General features: G+C 37.7%; 1 pseudogene; it reads left to right on the top strand.

Annotated features, from left to right (window-relative positions):
* Nucleotides 1-3,185: 3,185 nt before the first annotated feature.
* Nucleotides 3,186-4,000, top strand: LOC122225424 (annotated as a pseudogene).
* The last annotated feature ends 13,105 nt before the right edge of the window (nucleotides 4,001-17,105 follow it).

Here is a 17,105-nt window from a genome sequence, read left to right as displayed (position 1 = left end):
CAATATTTAATCTTCCCATCCATGAGCACGGAACGTTTTTCCATTTCTTTGTATCCTCTTCAATTTCCTTCATAAGCTTTCCATACTTTTCAGCATTCAGATCTTTTACATCTTTGGTTAGGTTTGTTCCTAGGTATTTTATGATTCTTGGTGCAATTGTGAATGGGATCAGTTATTTGTCTTTGTGTTGCTTCATTATTAGTGTATAAGAATGCAACTGATTTTTGTACATTGATTTTGTATCCTGCGACTTTGCTGAATTCATGTATCAGTTGTAGCAGACTTTTGGTGGAGTCTATCGAATTTTCCATGTATAATATCATGTCATCCACAAAAAGTGAAAGCTTGACTTCATCTTTATTAGTTTGAGTTTTAAATGTTATTGTGTCTTGAAAGAAGCCAGATGAGTCAAAAGTAGAGATGATGGGCCTTAAAGCAATTCTCGTTGCAGATTTGTTTCTTTCTGCAGTGTGAATTGCAGTGGCTAGAAGGTAGGTTGGACTGCATTTGTAAGCGTATGAGGAAATGATACATACTAACGTCAAGTGACTATTTCAGAGGGTATGTTTAATAGCCTGAGATAGTCCGGAGCCTGAATGGTTCAGTCAGTTAAGTGTCTGACTTCGGCTCAGGTCATGATCTGGCAGGTGGTGGGTTTGAACCCCACATTGGGCTCTGTGCTAACAGCTCAGAACCTGGAGCCTGCTTCAGATTCTGTCTCCTTCTCTCTCTCTGCCCCTCCTCCACTTGCACTTGTGTGCATGTGTGCTCTTTCTCTTTCACTCAAAAATAAATGTTAAAAAAAGAGTGAGAGGCAGCAACAAAGAATTGATGGCCTTGTGCAGAGGGAAAATTGCCCACTCACTTACACCTGTAATGACTTAAATGAATTTAAAGGCACCTGAAGCAGAGATCCAGTCTAGATGGGAAAGCCATTCCATGACAAAATGGGGGCAGCAAGGATTTTGGGAGAGCAGTTCCAGCATTTGCCCAATCCTGCGCTATATTATGAAAATTACGTAAGTATGGGCAAGGAGGAGAAATCTTCTAATATGTGAACTCTGAGCAGTTATAGCTAGAAGGACTAGAGACTCTCTATAATTGAGATAAAATTGATAGTTTTAGTGCAAGTACATAGAAAATTAGTTGCAAATTACATGGAACAAGGAACACTATAAAAAGGAAGTGGTGTAAAGAAAACCAGATTCTAGTGCTAAAAAGAACAATTGTCAAAAGAAGAAATATACATGTGTAATAAAAAAAGGAAAAATCCAATCTTCCAAATAATTGTCACCAAATTATCAACTATTTTGAAAAAAGGAAAATGATCAGTTTTGCTTTTCAGGAAGTAAAATTCACAGGGGGAATTTAGCTCCTACTAGGAGTTTAAATAGGCACCACCTTTCTGGAAACTAATTTAGAAATGTGTACTAAGAGCTTTAAACATGTTTATATTTTTTGACTGAGTAAATTTGGCATAAATTTATGTGAAATAATAAAATTGTATACCAGGATATATATCGTTATTTATTTACAATAGTAAAAAGCTGAAAAATAGCTTAATGGAGTGATAAAAATTATTAAATCTAATCATATGGCAAAAACATACTACACAGGCATTAAAGATTATGTTCTTTTTTAAATTTTTTTTATAAATTTTTTTTAACGTTTATTTATTTTTGAGACACAGAGAGATAGAGCATGAACGGGGGAGGGGCAGAGAGAGAGGGAGACACAGAATCCGAAGCAGGCTCCAGGCTCTGAGCCATCAGCCCAGAGCCCGACGCGGGGCTCGAACTCACGGACTGTGAGATCGTGACCTGAGCTGAAGTCGGACGCTCAACTGACTAAGCCACCCAGGCGCCCCTAAAGATTATGTTCTTAGTAAGGCATGAAAGTGTACCCAATGTATTATTTTTATAATAAAAACGGTACTATACAAAAACATTCTGGTGGTAAAAATGGGTAGACTGGGAATCTGGTTTAAAAAAAAAAAGCCTCTTCTAGAATTCCTTTTGGGCAAAAAATTTTCCAAGATTGCTTTGCCAGAGAATGTTCTGGTTGCCAAAATAGACAAGGTGAATCACGCAACTGGAGCTAAGATTTAGAAAAGAGTAACATGCAGGACTAATAAGATTATTTAATAAATGAGACTTTCTAATAAGGCACAATCTAGAATTGCTTCTTCAGGTAGGGAAGGAAAAGAGCATAGATAAGGGTACTGAAATTTTCATGTAGGAAAATGACTTTATCAATAATGGCAACAACAAAATATTGAACTCCCATGTGACAGTAATTGCAGTTCTAGTATCCACTGATTTACAAAATGCATGGTTGGGGGGCCTGGGTGGCTCAGTCAGTTAAGCATACGACTTTGGCTCAGGTCATGATATCACAGTTCATGAGTTCGAGCCCCACATCGGGCTCTGTGCTAACAGCTCAGAACCTGGAGCTTGCTTCGGATGCTGTGTCTCCCTCTCTCTGTGCCTCCCCGACTCGTTTTCTGTTTCTCTTCCTATCTCTCTCTCTTTCTCTCAAAAATAAATAAACATTAAGAAAAAAAAGAAAATGCATTGTGATAAACAACTTTCATGAATTCTGTAATACCTTCAATGATTAGCATTTTGTTCATTGCAATGAGGCCTGTATACATTTGAGAGATAGATGCTTACATTTGTGTGAACCACTCTGCTAATAAATCTACAGTCAAAGCTTGGAATGGTATATGAATTCACAAGTTCCTTGCAATAATTCCATGATCCCCTGGAAGGAATGGGAAACTTTGTATAGATTTGGGACAAGATAGACTAGAAAAATTCTCTTTGCTCCCTTCTATTAGAAGCACACTACATTAAAGATAATTTAATCAGAGTTGGTGCATAGGGAACGGCATTATTTCTGATATCAGCAGAATGTCAGAACAAACTTTGGCGGCTAATGTGGTAACTAATTATTTTAGCTGCTCTGTGGCTCTCTTCCCATCTAATGAGTTATTGACATTGCTCACTTCTGATGAAGGGGGAAGGGAAAGGTCAGATAGAGTCTGGGACCTAAGAACTTATCTGAGGTCCTTAGTAGATTTTTTTTTAAAACTCACAGAAGGCACACTCATCTTAAATGAAGAAGCTTTTGATTTGTGAGAACCAATTTTAAAAAGAAGCGATCATAGGCCTCTCCTCCAGCCATCCCAGATGCTGAAAGGAAAGAAAGCTAAGGGGAAGAAGTTGGCCCCTGCCCCTGTTGTTATGAAGAAGCAGGAGGACAAGAAGGTGGTCAATCTCCTGTTTGAGAAGAGGCCCAAGAATTTTGGCATCGGACAGGACATCCAGCCCCAAAGGGACCTTACCCGTTTTGTCAAATGACCCTGCTACATCCGGCTGCAGTGGCAAAGGGCTAGTCTCTATAAACGTCTAAAAGTCCTTCCTATGATTAACCAGTTCACCTAGGCCCTGGACCACCAAACAGCTACTCAACTATTAAGGTGGCCCACACATACAGACCAGAGACAAAGCAAAAGAAGAAGCAGAGTTTGTTGGCCCGGGTTGAGAAGAAAGTTGCCAGAAAGAGGGTGTCCCCACTGAGAGGTTGCCTGTCCTTCAAGCTGGGGTTAATACTGTCACCCCTGGTGGAGAACAAGAAGCCTGATCTGGTAGTGATTGCACATGCTGTGGATCCCACTGAGCTGGCCATCTCTCTGCCTGTCCTGTGTGGTAAGATGGAGGCTCCCTACTGCATCATCAAGGGGAAGGCCAGGCTGGGGCGTCTGGTCCACAGGAAGCTCTGTACCACCATCGCCTTCACACAGGTTGCCTCGGAAGACAAAGGAGCTCTGGCTGAGCTGGTAGAAGCCATCAGGACTAACAACAATGGCAGATATCATGAGATCTGCTGCTACTGGGGAGGCAACGTCCTATAGCCAAAGTCCAGGACTCCCACTGCCAAGCTGGAAAAGGCAAAGGCTAAAGAACTGGCCATCAAACTGGAAAGTGGATGCTGTTGAATTTTCTGTACATAAAGTTAATAAAAAGTTCTCTTTCAGCCAGTGTCGAAGAAGAAGAAGAAGAGGAGGAGAAGGAGGAGAAGGAGGAGAAGGAGGAGAAGGAAGAGGAAAAGGAAGAGGAAGAAAGAAGAAGAAGAAGAAGAAGAAGAAGAAGAAGAAGAAGAAGAAGAAGAAGAAGAAGAAGAAGAAGAAATTATATTTTGAAATCCACAGGGATCTGGCTTGAAAAACCAAGCAAAAGTGTAGAGAACCAAAGCATAGATTTCTTAAAAATTAAACATAACATAGGAAGGAATGAAGGATATGGTATGAGTAGTGTCTGGCACAGAAAGGTCAGTAGCAAAAAAACCCCACCATCTTGCTTGGCTACAAAGAGAAGCCTAAAGAGAAAGAGAGAGGGAATATATTTGTCTGCTTGGGCTGCCATAACAAAAAACCACAGACTAGGTGGCTTAAACAACAGGCATTCATTTTCTTACAGCTCTGGAGACTGAAAGTGTGAGATCAAGGTGCCAGCAGGGTTGGTTTCTGGTGTCAACTCTTCCTGGCTTACAGAAAGCCACCTTCTCACTGTGCTCTCAGATGGCCTCTTCTCCGCACATGCAGAGGGAGCTCTCTGGTATCCCTTCATCTTATAAGGACACTCATCCTATTGGATGAGGGCCCTATTCTTATGACCTCATTTAATCATAATTGTTTCTTTAAAGACCCTATCTCCAAATATAGTCCCATTAGGGTTAGGATGTCACCATATGAATTTTGAGGTGACACAGTTCAGACCATAACAGGGGGAGAAGAGAGAAAGAATTAGGTGTAGATGGAGTCTCTCTATCTTTTTCATCCAAGAGAAAACCTGAAGTGGGGTGTTGTGGGCATCAGATAGTGATTCAAGGATAGAACTGAAGACTGAGATTAAGCATGTGGGTAATCAATCAATTATGTCTATGTCATGGAGCCCCAGTCAAGTCTCTGAACCCAGAGAATTGGGTGAGCTTCCCTAGTTGGCAATACTCCATGCATATTGTCAACACATCAATGCTTGGAAAGTAAATGTCCTGACTGCATAGAGAGAGAACAATGGTAACCCCACCATTGGTACTTATCCAGAGTCCACTCTTCCCTTGGCGAAGTTTAATCTGTATACCTTCCTTGTAATAAATGATAGCTGTAAGTATAAGTACTTACAGTGAGTTTTGTGAGTCCTTCTAGTGAATTATCAATCTTGAGGGTGGTTTTGGGGAACTTCTGAACTTGTAGTTCGTGTCAGAAGAGAGGATAGTCCTATTGCAGGGACAGTGCTGCTTCCTTTAACTTCTCATTTGTCTAACTAATGTAGAGGACACCAGAGAATGATACAGGCTAGTAGCAGAGGAAGAATTTTCAAAATTCAAAATTCTAAGTCTTAAAAGAATTATCTCAGGGGCACCTGGGTGGCTCAGCCAGCTGAGCATCTGATTTCAGCTCAGGCCATGATTTCACGGTTATGGGATGGAGCCCCACATCGGGATCCACACTGGGCATGAAGCCTGCTTAAGATTCTCTCTTTCTCCCTCCCCTCTGCCCCTCGCATGCTCACTCTTCATTTCTCTCTCTCTCCCTCTCTCTCACCCACACACAAAAAATTGTCTCTTGTGCTAACACAAGTGTGTTAACTAGAATCTCAGTATTTGTTCCTCTCTCACATAAAACTTATGAAATTTCCCTGATCCCTCAATAAAAAGCAAAAATAAATACAAAAACTTTTTTCTGTTTACATAGTTGTTGCTAATGTTTGGTCAGACCAGACCACTTGGACATGTTGGCCAAAAAAGAGCAAAGCCAGATTCCTTCTATTACTTTTCAAGTTCTCCTGGTAAAGGGAGTGAAGAGGCCTTGGCTCCTTGAGGTGGAATATGAGATAGAAAGTTACTAGTGGCAAGCAGTGGAAGTTATATTTCAGAAATAAGAGAAGAGAGTCAATGTCATGTGTTAAACTCAACTTTTATGACAAGATCAAAATAATTTCTTAAGGATACTAGTCTTCAATTTATTACAAATTCCAAAATAATTCTAAAATTAACATTACAGTTGCAACTCTTCCTAGGGAAGAGCTTAAAATATATTCTTTTGTTCTCCTCAGAATGCTAATATTTATATATTTTTCTCTCCCTAAATTAATGGCCTAATTTTTATATCTCCACATCCTAACTATATACATATATATATATATATATATATTCCCTTAGTCTTGCTGAAAGTAAATATAAGTACGTGTGTATATATATATATATATATATATATATATACACACATATATGTATATGTATATATATACACACATATATTTACTTTCAGCAAGACTAAGGGAATATATATATATATATATATATATATATATGTGTGTGTGTGTGTGTGTGTGTGTGTATGTATATATATATTCTTTAGTCTTGCTGAAAGTATATCTATATATCTATATATCTATATATCTATATATAGATATATATATATGTATTCCTTAGTCTTGTTCAAAGTAAATAATATTAGCATCAGGCTGAATTTATGAATTGTTATAGCATATGGCTTTGCGTGAAAAAGTTTATTTACTCATTTTTCCCATGTAGTAATGAAAAACAGTGGAGATAGAAAAATAATAAACAGAGATATATTATAATCATAAAAATAAACACAAATAAAATGTATGAAACATGTTAACAGTGGACAGAAGGTTAAGATTACAGACTTACTAGGTCATGTTTAGTATCAGGGAATGGTAGTAGGTCTAAGCTCTAGAAGTAAGTATTAGCCCTCTATATTCACTGGTCTTCAGCCTTTCACTAATCCAAGTTAGAGCACTCAAAGATTGAATAACAGCTGACAGCACTGAAGTATACTATCTATGAATGACAAGTGCTAGTTGATTTATAATAATAACTGTAATAAAATACATAATAGCTAATGTTGCCAAGTCGTGTGCTATATGCTTTTTGAGGATTATTTCATTAAATATTTGTCAATAAAATCATTCAAATCGATCTAATGATAGAGCCTGCCCTTTAAATATAGTATATATTCTTAGGATCATGAACAATATTTGATAATGATATCATGATTTAATTCATAAAGCTCTTTTATTTTTATTATCTCATTCAATTTTTATAACTAGTCCTAAAGACTATCTCTCCCATCATTTATCCTTTGACTTTAGAGATTTTGATTTTTGAATTAGTCTATGGTTGTAACTGGAAGAGGGGAACTTGAATCCAGATCTTCAAAATCAATTCCAAGTGCCATTTTTAAATTTTTTTCTTTTTTTTATTAATGTTTATTTATTTACTTTTGAGAGAGAGAGAGAGGGAGACACAGAATACGAAGCAGGCTCCAGGCTCCAAGCCATCAGCACAGAGCCTGACATGGGGCTCAAACCCACGAAGTGTGAGATCATGACCTGAGCCAAAGTCAGACACTCAACCAACTGAGCCACCCAGGCTTCCCTCGAGTGCCATTTTTATTGCATCATAGCTGTCTTTTCATGTGGCTAAAAGTTAGGACAATATTAATTGATTTAGAATTAGTATAAGTAAAGCTCAAGACGTTTTAATTAGTTAACAAGCCCTAGGTTAGTAAGATTCCACTAGTCGTTGTTTCTCACACTTTTTGAATTTTTCTGATCTTTATTTGGGTCCCCAGTGGAAAGAGTCAGTAGGAAAGTGGGGACGATCCCATAGAACAGGAATTGGCAAAGTTTTTCTGTAATGAACTGGCTAGCGGTTATGTTAGACGTTATGGATCATCAGACCTCCAATTACCATTTCAACTACTCGACTTTCCTGTTGTAGTGTGGCGGCAGAACAGATAACATGTAAATGAATGGGCATGACTGTATTACAATAAAACTTTATCTACAAAATCAAGTAGTTAGCTGTATTGGACTCTCAATGTAGAGTTTGTCAACCCCTCAGAAATATGAGACCAAAAATAATCTTGAGTGGCTGCAGTTGTGGTCCTTAATCAGCCACAGCATGTTCCTCAGAAATAGAACTTTTTTCTCTAGTGCTGTCATATAAAGACTGAATCCTAATACAACTTACATGGCCCAACTTTTATAATATAAACTACCAGTTCCGTGGGGGAAGCATCTTACAAATAAAGAGCTAAGTTACCTGGTTTTAAACTCAACTGCTATAGAATGTGCTTCTAAAAATCAGCTAGCGCATATTGCATTCATGCTACTCTTTTTTCTTTCTCCTGTGATCCAAATTTTCTAATGCTTATGTTTGCTTAACCTCTACATCCCTCAAGATACCATCTGCTGAGTTGTAGTAGATGATACTGTATTTCTTTCTAATGTATAGATATCCCATTTCCTCCATTGGAGTGTAAGTTACTTGAGGGCGGGATCCATTTATTTCTTTATATGACAGAGCCCAGGGTAGTCTCACATGGTAAATATTTGTTGAATGAATGGTTGGGCTTAATTTAGAGAGACCTTATTAATGAGGTTTCTCTGATTATAAGGGAATAAAAAACAAGAGATTGTGGATGAGAACAGAAGACAGCAAAGGCTAACAGACAAGATGGATCCCCTTATTTCAAGGGAGAGAAATTGAAAGGTTAATCAGTCCGAATGACTATGGGGAATAAAACCAGTCATCGCAGCCTGAGGTGATAAGCTTGCACAAAATTCAGCCAAATTTGCAGAAAGACCCTTGCAACATATCTTATCATGCTCTTCAGCGGCTGCCACATCCTGAAACTGCTACCAGAAATAGCAAACAGTATCCTGCTTGTCACTCTGCTCCTGAAGTTTGCAGTTTGGGACCTGAGTCTGACCAATCTCGATAAAGGGCACAGTACTTGTGGGTTTTGCCTATTTAACCCAGAGTCTAAACCTTCCCCTTAGGAGTACTTTCGATTTGTAGCCAAAGGCTGAGTCCCCCTCAGTTTGCAAACTACACAGCAATAAAGCTGCCTCATGCCTCTTACCAAATCTTTGCATTCCAGGAATTTTTGTTGACTTGGAGAATGCTTTCAGTGCTTTCAAGTATTTCAGTATGTTCTCTGTCCTCAGCATAGGAAAATGAATTGGGTCAATCAGTGCAGGCATAATTTTATTGAAGGAGTCATAAGAGACATTAACTAGACTCTACCCTTAGGGGGAAAAAATAATGGAATTGGGGAATCTAAACCTACAAAAATGCTGAAAATAAAAAATGAACATAATGTGTTCTGCATGGTTCTTCCAGGATAATGTTTCTAGGGTAAAATAATATGAAACATTAAGCTGCATTTTCAATTGTTGCTGGATAATAAATGTTTATTAAATCATTCAGCAAATATTCGTTAAGAATTACTATGCTCCAGAGATCATTTAGGTATTTAAAAAGATAAATAAGGACAATATGTTGTGAAGGGTACCAAAATATGCCACCCTAAAGATGCCTATTTGGCATAAGGATTATTTTGAGCTAAAGTCCACTGAGAAGCAGCAGCTGCAAGAAAAGTTCTAAAAACAGGGCAAAAGTTTTCCTTTTGTAAAGGAAATTTACATTTATAAGAGATATTTCCATTTGTAAAGATTCCTCCCTCTCTTGTACCTGAAAGAGGAGGATTCTTAACAACTCTTATCAATGGAGAAGACATTGCTTAAATCTGCATAACAGCCTCATTTTAAAACCTTTGTTTACTATACCTTCCCTGGTCACCTTCCCTAACAAGTCCCCCTCCACTCAGAAGCTCCAAAGCTCCTTCCCATTTTTTCAATGTAAGATGGTATATAAACCCAAGTTCTAACTACTCCTTTGGGTTGCTCATTGCTGGGTGCTCCTATGTATACATGCATAAGGCACATATAACAAACTTCTGTTTTACTCTTGTTAATGTGTCTTTGGCCAGTCTAATTTACAGGGCCACAGCTGGAGAACCTAAGACATTTTTTTCGTCGCCTACAGTTGTATGTCAGAGAGTGACAGGTGCTATGGAGAAAAACAAAGACAAAAAAGGAAAAGGCATTTAAGTAGGGCAATTTAAGTAGGGCAGTCAGGGAAAGCTTCACTGCAAAAGTGTCATTTCACTTAAAGACTTGAAAAAAGTGAGGAAGTGAGCCAGGCAGATACCTGCAGGGAAACATTCCAAGTTGAGGGAACAACCAGTACAAGGAGACTTAGGTAGCAGCTTTCATAGAATTTTTGAGGAATAAAAAGGTGTGTAGGGTGGCTAGAACACTATAAATAAGGAGGTAAAATCACAGGAGATGGACTCAGAGAGGAAATGGGCTCTGTAGGTCTTTGTAAGGACTGTGACTTCTATTCTGAATGAGATGGAAAGCCAATAGAGAGTTTGGGAAGAGGAGTGACATGATCTAATAACATGCAGGGTCATTAGGAAGGAGTTATAATGTAAGAGGGTATATTGGAGGTATGAGGAGAAAGATGAAGGCATGAAATAGTCATATAGCAGAGTAGGATAGTGAGTGAACCAGGATTCCTCAATAGGATCACTGGCTACTGTGTTAGGACAAATCTGTCAAGAGGCTATTGCAATAATGTATATGAGACATATAGTGGTTTGGATCAGATTGGTAACATTGGAAGTTATGAGACATGGTTGGATTCTGTATTTTGAAATTGGAGCCAACAGAACTTGCTTACAGATAAGATATGGGGTGTGAAAGAAAACCAAGATAATATCAAGGATTTTTTTTTTCACCTAAATGACTAGAAGAATGAAATTGCCATTTATAGAAATAGGAAAATGGAAAAAAATTGCTGGTTGTGGGGAGGCAGTATATCAGGAAACCATTGTACCCATGTGTTGAGGGGAAAATTTTTTCTACACCTTTCTAGGTTCTTTGGCTGGTAAATTGATTTAAGACGGATTAACAGGAGAAACACAAATGTAATTATGTATGTACAGGAGCCCCTTAGGAATATGAGACTGAAGGACCGGTTAGTCAGTTGAGACTTATATGCCACCCTGAATTAAGGAATGGGATAGGGGCCTGGGGCATCAAAGCAGAGGAGGGTAATTCATAGGATGATAAAAAGAGCAGATGTTTAATTAGTAATTAGGTGTTTGCCCTAAAAGCTAGGTCTTTTAGATAAAAAATTTATCTCTGGTAATAGCTCCTTTTCTAGTCCGGGCTCCATTTCTCAATTCTTTCAGGTAGTTTTGGGGAAAGTAAAAGCTCTTTCTGAGTCTTTTGGGCCTTTATTGACTTCAGCTCAAACTATTTCATATGCCAAAGTGGCACATTTTGGAAAGGCTTGTTCTAACCCCCCTTCACATGTTAAGGCTGAGACATCAACTATACAATACAGATAGAAATGTTGGATATACAAATCGATAGGAGTGAAAAATGTGATGGAGATATAAATCTGGAACCATCAGCATACAGACATTTAAAGTTTTGAGACTGAATGTAATTAGCAAGGGAGAAAGAGTAGGCTAGTGTTGGGGAGGAAGAATTTCCTCTTCAGTTCAAGGTCCTTCTAGCTGGACTTAGAATCAAATTGACATGAGGCAGATTAATAGGAGAAAAATCAAATTTAATAGCATATGTGTGGGGAATCCACACGGATATGGAAATTCCAAAGACAATCAGGCAACATGATCCTTACAGGATGGAGGATCTTACAACTTTTCTTAATACAAAAGAATGTAACTATAATCCAATAATCATGAGTCCTACTCTAATCACAAGGTGCAAAAGCCATTTAGTTTACTTGATTCAGATTGAGCTTTTCATTTCAACTAAGAGAAATGGTCTCAAGAAGTAACAGTACCATATGCCTATGCTTCTAAAGCTCAGTCCTCAAATATTTGAAAGCTATTGCCCAGCCTAAATCCAGATATTTTTCTACCTTCATTCATGATTTAAGTATTCCAACAAACTTAGACCAGTTTGCAAACTATTTGATTTTTATTTATTGGTTATTTTCACAAAATTTTATGTTCTGTCTAAATTATACTTTTACATAATTTGGTGCTCTAAAAATATTCTAGAAAAATTATACTTTAAACTTTTTCCTATGGTATACTGAGAGCTATTATAGACATTACATGAGAGAAGAATGAGATGCCCCCAAAACTTAGGTAGGGATAAAGGAGACAAGGCTGTCTTCTGAAAAATAAATGCCTTTAATCAGAACATGATGGGAAGAGACAGAATGTTTCTTAGCCCCAGATCATCTTCTTGCCTAGGGACAGCTAATTTGGCTTAATCCAAAATACAGTTTTCCCTGCTATCCAAAAGTATAGCATTCCCATGAAACCTTTTATAGGTTGAAATGGTGTAAAGCAAAGAAGCAACTACCATTAATGTATGTGGAAAAAATTTTTGAGCATTCCCCCCAAAATGCCCTTTCTTAGGCTTTTCTGATACCATAGGACACATCTTGCTAAGTGAATATAAATTGCGATAAAGGGCAGATGCTCACAGATACAGTTCAAAGTTATGGCCACTTGATGCTGAGATGTTGAGTGTTGTTATGGGGAAACCCTGGGGGATCCTCTCGCTGTTCTGTTGGGGATGCACACTGCCTCTGTCATGGCTCTCCCTGTACAACAAATGCTGATATAACTAGTTTTGCTTTTCACCTTTTTTTTTGGTAAAAACAAAAACCCTCTTTGCATTTTTTTCAGTTAGTGAGAACAGGTACTCTTTCATAAAATAAGTGGTATAACACAAACTTTCAAAAAGTAGGGAATACCTGTGTTTATATTAAATAAAAGAGCATCAGTAGAACTTTGGGACAAGCAAAGAAAATGAAGCAGTGTCTGATGTTAGAGAACTTGAGAATTCTACAGTGTGTTTTGCTGTGAGATTAGCATATTTCAGTTAGTCAAATCCTCCTCAGGAATATCTAAGACCTTTTGCCTTATTCTTTGCTAAGAGAAGCACATTCTGATTAATATGTGGGGAAGGAGATTCTTGGAGTGGTATAATTGATCATTTTGGTCACTGATAAAAGATTACCAGCCTCAATACAAAAGAAATAATTGCATTCTGGTTTGCATGTAAGTCTGGAGTCAGGTTTGGTTAGCATCAGTCCATTGACCAGAGACTGGTTATCAACTCATGCTGAAATGTCTAGTTTTAGAGCATGAAATGCTAGGGACCACATGCTAGACTCTGATAGTATCACCAGGCTCACCTCACCCAGTGAGGCCTTAAAGGCAGTCAGCCTCTCCTGATGACTCACCTTCAATTTCTCCCTTGTGGTTTTTCTCCTGCATATAACTTCTCTTCACACCTTTATAACCACTAGGTTAGTTATTAAACCACAGAGCATTCTGGGAGAGAAGTTGACCACAATTATTAGTAAACACTTAATACATGTGTGTGGGTAAGTGAATTAATAATTAATTTCTTGTTGGAAAATAGAGATTAAGACAAAGGTCACACAGAAAGACAATCACCAAGGCATGATTCAATGATTTTATATTCATGGCCTTTATAATGGGTTTCCCCATCCCCCCATCAGTACAATTGCACATCAAAAGCACTTTCCTGTAAACCCTACCAGAATTTATCTCATGTTTAATGCATTCAAAGAGACCCCCAAATACACATTTAAACTTAGTTGTTGAGAGGCACCTGGGTGGCTCAGTTGGTTACGCATCCAACCCTTGATCTTGGCTCAGGTCATGATCTCACAGTTTGTGAGATCAAGCCCTGCATGGGGCTCTGTGCTGACAGCATGGAGCCTGCTTGGAATTCTCTCTCTCTCTCTCTCTCTCTTTTTCCCCTCCCCCACTCGTTCATGTGTGCTCTCTCTCAAGATGAATAAATAAACTTAAAAAAAAACACCTAGTTGTCAATTCTGGATCATTTTTTATCTCCATTCCTATGCTACTCAATGATTAATAGAACACTCAAGAATGCATAAAGCTACTTCTTCCAAGAAATGGAATTAGGTTATCCAGTAATTATTCTTAGGATTTTTTTTTTCATTTTAATGTTTGCTGCTGAATCTAAGAGGGAAAATAGGTAATTTACTTTTGTTTTATTTCCAGAATTATTGACTCTGAAATTTATTAATGAAGATACGACAAAAGAATAAGATGTATGCCACTAAGACCGTAATTACAGTGTTATCAAGCTTTTAATTTCATGAAAGCATAAAAACATAAAATGTCTCTTTCTCTAAGTGTTCTAAAAATTGTGAAGTAATGTATTTAAGGTAAACTTTAGAACACATTTACTATCATGCCTCATTTAAATATTTTTCAGCCTTATTCTATTTTTTTAAGTTTATTTATTTGTTTTGAGAGAGAGAGAGAACACGAGTCTTATCAAATTGTTTAGTTGCAAATTATGTCTGATCTTTCCTTGGCTTGCTATAAGTTTAAATACTCATTCATGAAATTGTCTAAAATTTTTCAAGTTGTTTGAGGAGTTGTATACGACTCAAATATTCATGCAGTCTTCAAATAGACATTCTCTAAACCATGTTCTGTCCAAGAAATTACGAGAATATTACTGCATTCTGATTTTATTATTCTATTATTTTAAATAAAGATTGTCTTTGTTATTTGCCAGGGTAAAATAGAAATATATTTTAATTATATTTCTCATCATTTCCAACCTCCTCCCTAGATTTTGGATGAGTGCTAAATTAAATTATGGTGTTTTGGTTTCAAGTGTAATCATATTTATGAACCATAGACTTAATGATGTGTTTTAATTATAAGGGTATTTTCCAATTGTTACGAACATTTTAAATTGTATAACAAAATTTTAACACCAAGAAGGACCTTTGGATCTATTTCAATTCCCTTTACGTAAGAGAGAAGGAAACAAAATCTCCTAGAAGTTTAGCAAATTAGTCAATGTCACACTAACTAAAGAGTGAACATCAACAGAGTGAAGAGGCAACCTACAGAATGGAAGAAGATATTTGCAAACCATATATCCGATTAAAGGTTGATATCAAAAATATGTAAGGAACTCCTACAACTCTATAGCAAAAAACAAACAAATGAAAGCCCAGTTAAAAATAGCAAAGTAACTGAATAGGCATGCCTCCAAAAGAAGACATACAAATGTCCAACAGGTATATGAAAATATGCTAACCATTACTAACCATCAAAGAAATGCAAATCAAAACGACCTCACAACTGTAAGGATGGGCTGTTATCAAAACAAGAAAGGTTAAATTGTAGAGAAAAGGAAACTCTTGTATACTGTTGGTGGGAATGTAAATCAGTACAGCTACTATAGAAAACAGTATGAAGATTCCTAAAACACTAAAAATAGAACTACCATATGATCCAGCAATACCACTTTTGGATAGACAGTAAAACCTTGGTTTGTGAGCATAATTCATTCCGGAAACATGCTTGTAATCCAAAGTGCTTGTATATCAAAGCAAATTTCCCTATAAGAAATAACATAAACTCAGATGGTCTGTTCCACAACCCAAAAATAGTCATATAAAATGATTACAATAATGTAATACAATACAAAACAATAAAGAAAATACAAAATATAGGGGTGCCTGGGTGGCTCAGTCTGTTGAGCATCCAACTTTGCCTCAGGTCATGATCTCACAGCTTGTGAGTTGGAGCCCAGCATGGGGCTCTGTGCTAACAGCTCAGAGACTGGAGCCTGCTTCAGATTCTGTGTCTCCCTCTCTGCCCTTTCCCCGCTCACACTCTGTCTCTCTCTCCTTCAAAAATAAATAAACATTTAAAAAATAATTAAAGGTAAAATCTTAACAAAGAAAATATAAAGAAAGATAAACAAATTAGCTTGCACTGACCTTTGAAAACCTTTGTGGCTGGTGTGAAGGAAACAAGAGAGGAGGGTATTGTGTAGGACGACTTTCACTATCACTAATGGAATCACTGCTATCTATTGGCTCAATGGAATCTTCTTCCTTTGTGCAACTCTAACAAGGAATCTATCCAATGTCACTTGCTTTTGCCTCCTTTTGAGGATTTTGTGGAAATGTGACATTGCATGGTCATTAAACAGATTCATTGCTTACACTGCTACAGTCTTATTCGGGTGGTGTTTTCTACAAAATCTTGCACTGTTTCCCACATTTTACACATCTCCCTAATCTCATTTGAAGTGAGGGATTCCTCCACGTTTTTCTCCTCCTCCTTTGCAGACAGATTCAGACGTAGACTTCTTACAAAATTTTGCAGTTTTGGCCACTTGCATACCTCGTTCGTACTTCTCGATGATTTCCTTCTTAACTTCCACCATAATCGTCTCCTTACCACCTTTCTTTTCAACATTTTTCTGCATGGAGGCCATGGTATACAATCACACGGATGTTCACTACTACCGTATTAATAAACTCTTCTCATATACTGTATTTAATGTAACTGGCAATAAGGCAGCAGAGGAAAGGGTCTATATATGCGGGCAGCCTGATCTAGAAAGAAGCGAAGCATTTCTAAGCTTGCTCTTGTATGGAAAAGCAAAGGTGCTTTGAAGCGACAAAAAATACACTAGTGCCAGTCGTGGGCACCTTCCAACATTCTGAAAAAACATTGATTTCTGCCAAACACCACAGCCTGAGATGGAGCATCCCAGCACGGGGACGATCACACAGGATCCCGCAGCAAGACAGAGAGAGAAGAACCACTGGTTCAGTTGTGATCATGTGATGTTCGGCGTCACGCACTACTTGTGTTGCAAGACGTCACTTGTTTATCAAGTTAAATTTATTAGAAATGCTTGCTTATCTTTCAGAACACTCACAGAACAAGTTACTCGCAATCCAAGGTTTTACTGTACATCCAAAGGAACTGATATCAGGATCTTGAAGAGAAATTAGCACTCCCATGTTCACTGTATCATTACTCACAACAGCCAAGACACGGAAGGGATGGAAACATCCACTGATGGATGAATGGATAAAGAAATTATGCGTATATACACAGAGTGGAATATGCATACAATGGGATAATTTTCAGCCTTAAAAAAGGAAATCCTGCCATTTGCAACACCATGGATGAAGCTGAAAGACATTATACTAAGTGAAATAAGCCTGATACAAAAGCCCGAATAATACATGGTACCACTTACAGGCCAAATCTAAAACAGTCAGACTCACAGAGGAAATACATTTTGACGGTACACTTTTATGAGTTTGGCAAAACTCAATGACAG

Source organism: Panthera leo, chromosome B4 (assembly GCF_018350215.1).
Source record: "Panthera leo isolate Ple1 chromosome B4, P.leo_Ple1_pat1.1, whole genome shotgun sequence".
Lineage (NCBI taxonomy): Eukaryota > Metazoa > Chordata > Mammalia > Carnivora > Felidae > Panthera > Panthera leo.
The sequence above is the reverse complement of the archived record's forward strand: the minus strand, read 5'-3'. Positions and strand labels throughout refer to the sequence as shown.